General features: G+C 51.4%; 1 non-coding gene across 1 annotated transcript; it reads left to right on the top strand.

Moving 5' to 3' along the window:
- The first annotated feature begins 6,569 nt into the window (after nucleotides 1-6,569).
- Nucleotides 6,570-6,642, top strand: TRNAF-GAA (transfer RNA phenylalanine (anticodon GAA)). Its single transcript has one exon. It is a non-coding gene; the product is annotated as a tRNA-Phe (tRNA).
- The last annotated feature ends 1,822 nt before the right edge of the window (nucleotides 6,643-8,464 follow it).

The following is an 8,464-nucleotide window of genomic DNA, read 5'->3' as shown; positions in this document are numbered from 1 at the left end:
GGGAAAAGCCTTCAGGTACGTGCAGGGACACGGTTTCTGTGCACTCGCTGCAATGCACCTGCTGGGCTCTCCTGCTGCAGAGCAGGGTCTGGTTCAACTCCTGTCACAGGGGCGTTGGGCTTATCAGAGGGAAAGGTTATGGCAGAAAGAGACGAGCCCTTGTGGGCATAAGGGGGAGCTCGAAAAACAGAGGCATTGAGGCTTCTGCCTGGTTTTGAAGGAAGGACCTTTTGTGCGTCAGGTAAATGGAATAACGACTCCACTACAGGAGCTTGACCTGCTGCTGTGTGGTACCTTGCCCTCCCCTCATTCGCACCCTGAAGCCACTGCTTGCCCTGCCACATGCAGGTGGGGGCCCTTATAAAAACTGGGGGGAGTCCTTCACCGGCTCAGCTGCTAGAGGAGAGGGAAGCAGCTGCACTCACAACTGGGACTTTCAATTTCAGCTCTTCCAGAACTGAGGTCCTGAGTGGTTATGCAAATAAGACACGCAATATTTAAATCTGCACCTCATTTGCATTTCCTATTGGCCACATTTCCATGCCACTTCCAAAAGGGCTGGGCAGTGTAGCCACAGGCTTCGTGTGTCAATGCTCCACAGGACTTTTTGAAAGAGCTGCAGCTTTTTTGAAAAAAAAAAAGCTCTCCAGTGCAGACGTAGCTGTGGGGAAAAAAGTAGAAAAGCAGAACCAGGCTCCAGCCTAAACATTTGCAACAGGTTATCACAAAGAAATGTGTGTGTGCAGAACAGAACACGAGAATTCTTTCAACAACTTCAGAACATAGAAATGTTTAAACACCAGATTTATTCTCTCTCCTCACACGTGCTTTAAAAAAAGTAATTCTCAGCAGTATGAAATTGATATCAAAACTTTCTCAGAAGAGCTGATCACTTAGGCTGTGGCTACACTTTCAAAAGGGGGATACTAATGAGCCATTTCAACAGCTGCTAATGAAGCTCTGCCATGCATATGCAGCACCTCATTAGAATAATAGTGGTCACATGCAGGGAGTTGAGTTATGGTAGTTCGGGGTGCACGGGGCAGCGGGGGGGATTACGTTTCAGTGTTTCAGGTGTGTGGGAGGTTTAGGTTTGGGGCTGCAGGGCTGGCGGGGGGGTTAAGTTTTGGCAGTTCGGGGTGCACAGGGTGGGGGGGGGGTTATGTTTCGGTGGTTCAGGTGTATGGGATGTTTAGGTTTGGGGCTGCAGGGCTTGTGGGGGCATTACGTTTTGGCAGTTCAGGGTGCACGGGGCAGAGGGGTGGTTATGTTTCGGTGGTTCAGGTGTGTCAGAGGTTTAGGTTTGGGGCTGCAGGGCTGGTGGGGGGGTTGAGTTTTGGCAGTTGGGAGTGCACAGGGTAGCAGGGGGGGTTACGTTTCAGTGGTTCAGGTGTGTGGCAGGTTTAGGTTTCACTGGTTAATGCACCTTAAGCAAACTCAAAATCCCGCCCCCTTGGCCCTGGCTCACCACACCTGGCCTTGTGCAGTCTCAGTTCAAGCCCTTGCATGGCTCTGGATCACCACCCACCGTGCAGCTCTGACTCACCCCCACTATGTTCAGCTCCAGATCAATCCTCTGCAGGGCTGCATGGCCCTGGCTCAACTTCACCATCTGCAGCTTTAACCCCCCCAAGCCTTCATCCCGCTACTCCCCTGCCACAGCCCCAACCAACAGCCAGGCTTAATCCACCTCAGCTGCCCCCCAACCCCAGGACTTACCTTTCAAAAGTTGCTCCAGGAGCTCAGATGCTCCTGCTGCTTCCCAGGCTGCAGAAGGGGCCTTCTGCCAGGAAATTAGCCGGTTCCCAACTGACGCAAACTTCACGTCATGTGGGGGTGCTGGGAACACAATCCTGGCACAGCTGCAGAGACTGCTGGACTTGCTTAGCCATGTGATTTAGCGAGAAACCAGCTCCCTGCTGTGGGGTCTGTGGCTGTGACCCCATAACCCCTTCCAAAGCGCTCATCCATTAAGGACCTGGCTGTCTTGATTCTCTCCGCAAGGCCAGGCTGCCCTGCAGACAGCACTTGGACTATTGACTGTGGCCGCAAGTTTACGCTGCCCTGTGAAACATAAAGGGGGTTCTGAATACACCACCCCTCACAAGACCATAAATATGAAAATACCATTTACTCCTTATAACACGAGAACGAGCATCACTGAATGAAATTAATAGGCACCAGTTCAACCAGAACCAAAGAGGAAGCATTTTTCACCCAGCTCACAGCCAACCAATGGAACCTCTCACCAGAGGAGGCTGTGAAGGTCGAGATTAGTCCAGCATTCAGTCCAGGATTCAGAAGTCAGAGGAAAGCAGAAGGGAGGAGTCATCCCAGGCTGCAGCCCACCACAACTCCCCTCCTCTGGGAACCTGCAGCAGGGGGCTGCTAATGCTGACAGCTCCATGGGGGGGCTTGAAAAACACAGAGTATCAAAGGTGGGGAAAGCCCTGGCCTGCAGGCCCCCAGAGAGAGCCTCCCACCCCCCAGGACCCTGCCCCCACCAATAGAGGAGCCAGGAGCACTGAGCTGTCAGCAGCTCTGCTATGAGTCCCTGCCAGCATCATGGAAATCATCAGAATGTACATTTGGGGGTCATATCTAACATGCACCAGTCCTGTTTACTAACAGTAGCTCTAGTAAGTACAGGCCTAGTATGAGGCCTGAACCAAAGTAATGGTCAAAACTTTGCTAACAGAAAGCAAAGTGCAGCTGTAAGCAAAAGGAATGCATTGCTCACAGAAGTTGGCAAGAAGAGGGTTGATGTTGCAGAAACCTATCTACTTAGCATGTTGAAAAAAGGAACATGGTACCAGAACACCCGACCCTGGACCATTCCACAGATAAGAAAGAACAGGCCAACCCATCCCAATGACAGGGGCAGAAGGGTAATATGATGGATAGAATTTTGTTCAAACCACCATGTACAAGGTGAGAGGCGGCACCTGATTACGTAGAAGGGTGCACCTCAATACGTCAGGAGTGATGAGTAAGTTGTTTGTAGCTGTGTATAAGAATGTAATCTTGGGATGTGGTCTGGGTCCGGCCGAGGGGGCAGTGGAAAGTCCCGCCACTGACTGAGCCGAGTCCATTGACCGTGGGTGCATATTTGTAGTATGCCCTGACTTAGACTAAGAAATCTACAGGGAACTACTACTGTATCCAATACAGCAATAAACCTGGCTGACGCGCCTTCGCACCTTACTAGACTCTGTGGTCATTGGGGGTTCTCTTTGAGTCTGCTGTGTCAGCTATCTGCAGAGCTGGGGCAGCACACAGAGGGAACACACGCACGCAGCCGAGTGATACATTGGAGAGAGCAGAGCACCACGCTGGTGGCAACTCTGACAACAGTAGCCAACCCCAAAGAGGGATGGTAACAAGCGCCACTGGGAGTTGAAGCCAGGATCCCCTACTTACAAGGCAGGTGCTTTGGCCAGCTAAGCCATGGTGCCCATCTCCAACCAAGATCTCCTGTCTGCCCCCACCTCACTCCTTGCCGCCCCATCTGGGCCTGCTCAGCTCTGCTTGAGTGCAGATCCTGTCAGGCAAAGGAGCCTGTGCAGTTTAACTCCCAAGGGGGGTGACTCTTTGGACAGGTCTTGGCTAGAAAATTTGGTGGTGTCACTCCATGACTCAGGGGTGTAAAAACTGTCCCCCCCCCAGTACAATGTAGACCTCCCCCAGTGCACATATCACCCTGGCAATCAGAGAGCTTTTGTGGTCCACGTTGCTTGGGGAAGGGCAGATTTAGAACTCCTAAGGACGAGGTGATTTCCAGCACAGAAACAAGAGCAGCTTCTGTGACAAACGATATGTTTTTCACAGGTCCCTCCCATGGCATCCCTGGTCAGAGTCCTGCCAGCTGCTCATATTGGGGTTGACAATAAGATAAAGTCTTCCCATTTTTTCACACACTCCCAGGCATTGCTTTTCTCACAGCTTCACCTCACGCCCACAAGTTTGGCCCTTGCACTTCAACTCAGCTTTGTCCCTTGTCCCTCTGATGCTAAAGGAAAGAGGCCCAGGGCCAGGCTGACAGTCAGGGGAAAGCAGGAGGGAGCAGGAGTTACAGGCTGCAGCCCACCACAACTCCCCTTCTCTGGGAAGCTGGAGCAGGAGGCAACTAATGCTCACAACTCCATGGGGAGGCTTAAAAACACAGAGAACCAAAGGTGGGGAGAGCCCTGGCCAGGACACAGCCACAAAGAGCCTCCCCGCCCCCCAGGCGCCAGTAGCACGTGGGGTGGCTGCTGACACGCAGGGACCAGCATGAAGGAACACAAACAATAATTACTGACCAACAGACTTGAATCTATGATCCCTGGACCTCAGCAGAGGAGCACTGAAGTGTCAGCAGCTCTCTTACGAGCCCCTGTCAGCATCTTGGAAACCAGCAGAATGGGCATTGGGGGTTATATCTCACATCCGTGTGGTGCAATGTCCTGGCAGGTTTCCTGAAAGGGCAGTAGTTGGGCACCCCTGGGACAGGAAACCAGGGGTTCCTGTTTAGAAGGGAGGTGTTTTAGCCAGCTAAGCCATGAGGCCTGCCTCAGCCTGAGCTCTGCTGTCTGCCCACACCTGACTCCTGCCAGCCACACCTGGGCCTGCTTCGCTCTGCTGCAGTTTAGATCCCATCCGGCAGAGGAGCTGGGGAGGTTTAACTCCCAAGGGGGGTGACTCTTTGCACAGATCCGCGCTAGACAAGTGGGTGGTGTCTCTCAGGGGTGTAAAAAACTGTCCCCCACCTCCGGAAGACCTACTCCAGTGCCCAGATTGTCATGACAACCACAGGGCTTTCATGGTCCACATTGCTTGGGGAAGGGCCTTGGCCATTGGAGACCCAGAGGACAGGTGTCCTGGGACTGCTGTACTGGGGAAACTGTGGTCAGTGCTGGAAGCTCCCTAGAAATGGGGAACTGGCGACATCTGAAAGATTTGGTAATCATAGCACATGACCCAGGTTAACCTTTGTTTTAAGGAGAAATCGTTAAGGCCAAGGAGGCCGGGGTGCAGCAGCTTTCGAACCCTAATGGGCTGCTTCTTTGCAGGGAGCAAAATGGAGGGAAATGGAAGAGGGCACTGGAGAAGCTTCGCTCCCAGCCTGATGCTGCCTTGGAAAAGAAGGAAAAAAGTCACCACTTCTGTTGGAGAACGTGGGCATTTATCCCAAAGCCTCTCGCACGCTAAATGAGCCCTCTACCAATTGAGCTAATTCCCCTGTGTCTGAACATAATTTCTGACTCACCCATCTTATTCCAGAGGCCACAGCATCCCTGTGGCTGCCCATGGCTACGGCTGAGGGACACAAAGGCTGTGTGTGCACAGCAGAGTTCTGCCTCAATAAGCGATTCCAGGAGAGGGATTCCAGAGTTGTTGATTCTGATATCGCACAGCTACACACAACATGGGTTTGGAAATACTGCTCTGATATTTGGACATTCAGCATCTACAAACAATGGAACCTGTTTTGAAGCCCCTTTTTCAAAAGAACTATTTGAACTAGCTGGAATCATGATCCCAGGAGATGCCCAGCCAGGGCTCTGCTCTCTCTCTCTCCCTCTCTGTCTCCTTTGAGCTCCTGGCCTTAGGCAGGAAAAGTCTCTTCTTGGCCTCAGGTCTGGAGAGGAGCAATTGATGTTTCTGTCACCCTCAGAGAGCAAAAGAGGATTTTCTTCTCTTCAGTTCCATCCCCATATGCCCCAAGAGGGCAGAAAAAAACCCTCTGCCAGCTCACTGTCCTCCTCAGCACTCTGTCGTGTCATGTCTTTGCACATCAGCTCCGTTTGTGCCCTGCACCTATAAATGATCTACACATAGCCAGGAAAGGAGGAGCTCTGAATTTGTGTTATACACTTATACCAGGACAATGTTTTGAGCGCTCTGCCACTTGAGCTAACTCCTCTGCCTGGGAACAACTCTCTTAACCCACTCACCTTGTTTCTGACCCCATACTGGGACTCTTTCTGCCCCTGAATCTTCTCTTTGTTAAGTCATCCCATCTCCTCCTTGCAACGTGTATGCCCAGAAGAGAATCCCATGGTTGAAGAAACCATAGCTCTCTCTCCGACCTGATCTGCACAACCACACATTTATCTCCATGGTTCAATGATCCTGGATCTTTTCCTTCAACAGGGAGAATGGCCGAGAGCACTTGAGGACCTGTGGATGCTTCATCCCGATGGGTCACTTCTTCAAAGACTCTTCCTGGGGTTGCTTTGCTTTGTAACTCTTGGCCTTTACACATGAGTGGCCCTGTTTACTTCTTGCCCCTCTTCAAAAGCTTGGGCACCATCCGGTCACACAATGATCCTGAGGCTAAGTGGCCAGGATGTGGTAAGATATTCTTGTGGTGAAAGGGTCAGATCCCATCTTCTTCCTTACCATCAGTATCCTGCAGTCCCCTGCGGCCACTGGGTGAACCAGGAAGTAAGGCAGAAATGGGGCAAAAGAGGAACTCAAGCTGAAGGAAGCTGCCAATATTCCTCCTGCCTCTCAAGGACACTCGCAAAGGCAACAATAGCTGAGAAAAACATTTCCAACATTGAGATGGAAACTTTTGAGCAGCTGCTGAAGTAGCTCAGTTGGGAGAGCATTAGACTGAAGATCTAAAGGTCCCTGGTTCAATCCCAGGCTTCAGCAGAGCTTTTCCTAACATAGGTCCCAGAGCAATTAGTGACTTGTTGGGTCCTTGCTGCTGGCAAATGCTCCTGGAAAGGATGTTGTCAGACCTTTCCGGACACCTTGGTGCTTGAAGGCTTTTCATTTCTTCTCTTGCTCTTCCTCAGCAAGGGGAGGGTGAAAAGACCCCATTGTGCCCACTCTCATCCAGTCAACTACACAGAACTTGCTGAGAGTTCCCGAAAGTCCACTGCTCCACCCGCTGAGCTAGTGAAAGGCAGCTCTTAGGGCCTCTCACCACCACTTTCTCTAGGTTGGCCTATCCACGTGTCACAGCACATGCCACACAGGTGGATGGCATTGCAGGGGAGGCTCAGAGGAAGCCAGCGGAGATTCTGTGGTGCACTGGTTATCCCAAAAGTTTCCAAGCTGAAATCAGCAACAAACACAGGATGTCATTTGTGTCCTGGCATGTGTTCCTGCTTGTATGGCTGGCCTGGAGCCTGGCATTCCCTGCCCCTATGAGTGCCAGCAATCAGACAGCCTGCGGTACCTTTCAATGAGCCAAGGGAACACTTTTGTTCTAAGTGAAACAAAAACCATCCACCAACAGCCTTGACCAGGGAGCCTGTCCTTCCTCTCTGGCTGCTATGAGCAGAGGCCCAAAAAAAAGGACACAGGCTGAGTGGCTGGCAGGGAGCAATCAAGAGACCTGATGGGAGGCGACTTCAGCATTCACAGGTGGTGTGGATGGCAAGTTAAAGGAATGTGGATTGGATAAACGGACGGTAAGATGGATAGAAAGCTGGCTAGAAGGTTGGACCCAGTGGGAAGTGATCAACGGCTCAATGTCGGGATGGCGGTCGGTTTCTAGTGGAGTTCCACTTCGGTTCAGTTCTGGAGCCTGGTCTGTTCAACATATTTATCAATGACCTGAATGAGAGGTTGGATTCCACCCTCAGCATGTTTGTGGATGACAATGAGCTCGGGGCAGAGGTAGATATGCTGGAGGGTCGGGCTACGGTCCAGAGTGACTTCAAGAAATTGGAAGACTGGGCTGCAAGAAATCTGATGAGGTTCAATAAGGACAAGTGCAGAGTCCTGCACCTGGGCCGGAAGAATCCCAAGCATTGTTAAAGGCTGGGGTCTGACTGGTTCAGTAGTAGTTCTGCAGGAAAAGACCTGGGAGTTGAAGTGGACGAGAAACTGGAAATGAATCAACAGTGTGCCACTGTAGCCAAGAAAGCTAACGGAATATTAGGTTGCATCAAGAGGAGGGTTGCCAGTAGATCCAGAGACGTGATTATTCCTTTTTATTCGGCTTTGGTGAGGCCGCATTAGAAATACTGTGTCCAGTTCTGGGCCCCCAGTTATAGGAAGGATGTGGTTACACTGGAGAGGGTCCAGAGACGGGTGACCAAAATCATGAGGGTGCTGGAGCATGTGACCTATGAAGAAAGGTTGAGGGAATTGGGACTCTTTAGTCTGCAGAAGAGAAGACTGAAGCGGGACTTGATAACAGCCTTCAACTTACTGAAGGGAGGCTGCAAAGAGGCTGGAGAGAGGCTGTTCACAGTGGTCACGGATGGTAGAACACGGAACAATGGACTCAAGTTGCAGTTGGGAAGTTCCAGGTTGAACATTAGGAAAAACTTTTTCACTCGGAGGGTGGTGAAGCATTGGAATGGTCTCCCCAGGGAAGAAGTGGAGTCTCCATCCCTGGAGATGTTTAAGTCTCGTTTTGAAAAAACCCTGGTGGGGCTGATCTGGTGGGTCTGGTCTTGCCTCGGGCAGGGGGCTGGACTTGATGGCTTTCTGAAGTCTCTTCCACCCCTGTTCTATT

This window comes from Carettochelys insculpta, chromosome 7 (assembly GCF_033958435.1).
Source record: "Carettochelys insculpta isolate YL-2023 chromosome 7, ASM3395843v1, whole genome shotgun sequence".
Classification (NCBI taxonomy): domain Eukaryota; kingdom Metazoa; phylum Chordata; order Testudines; family Carettochelyidae; genus Carettochelys; species Carettochelys insculpta.
This window is presented reverse-complemented; position numbering and strand designations above follow the sequence as displayed.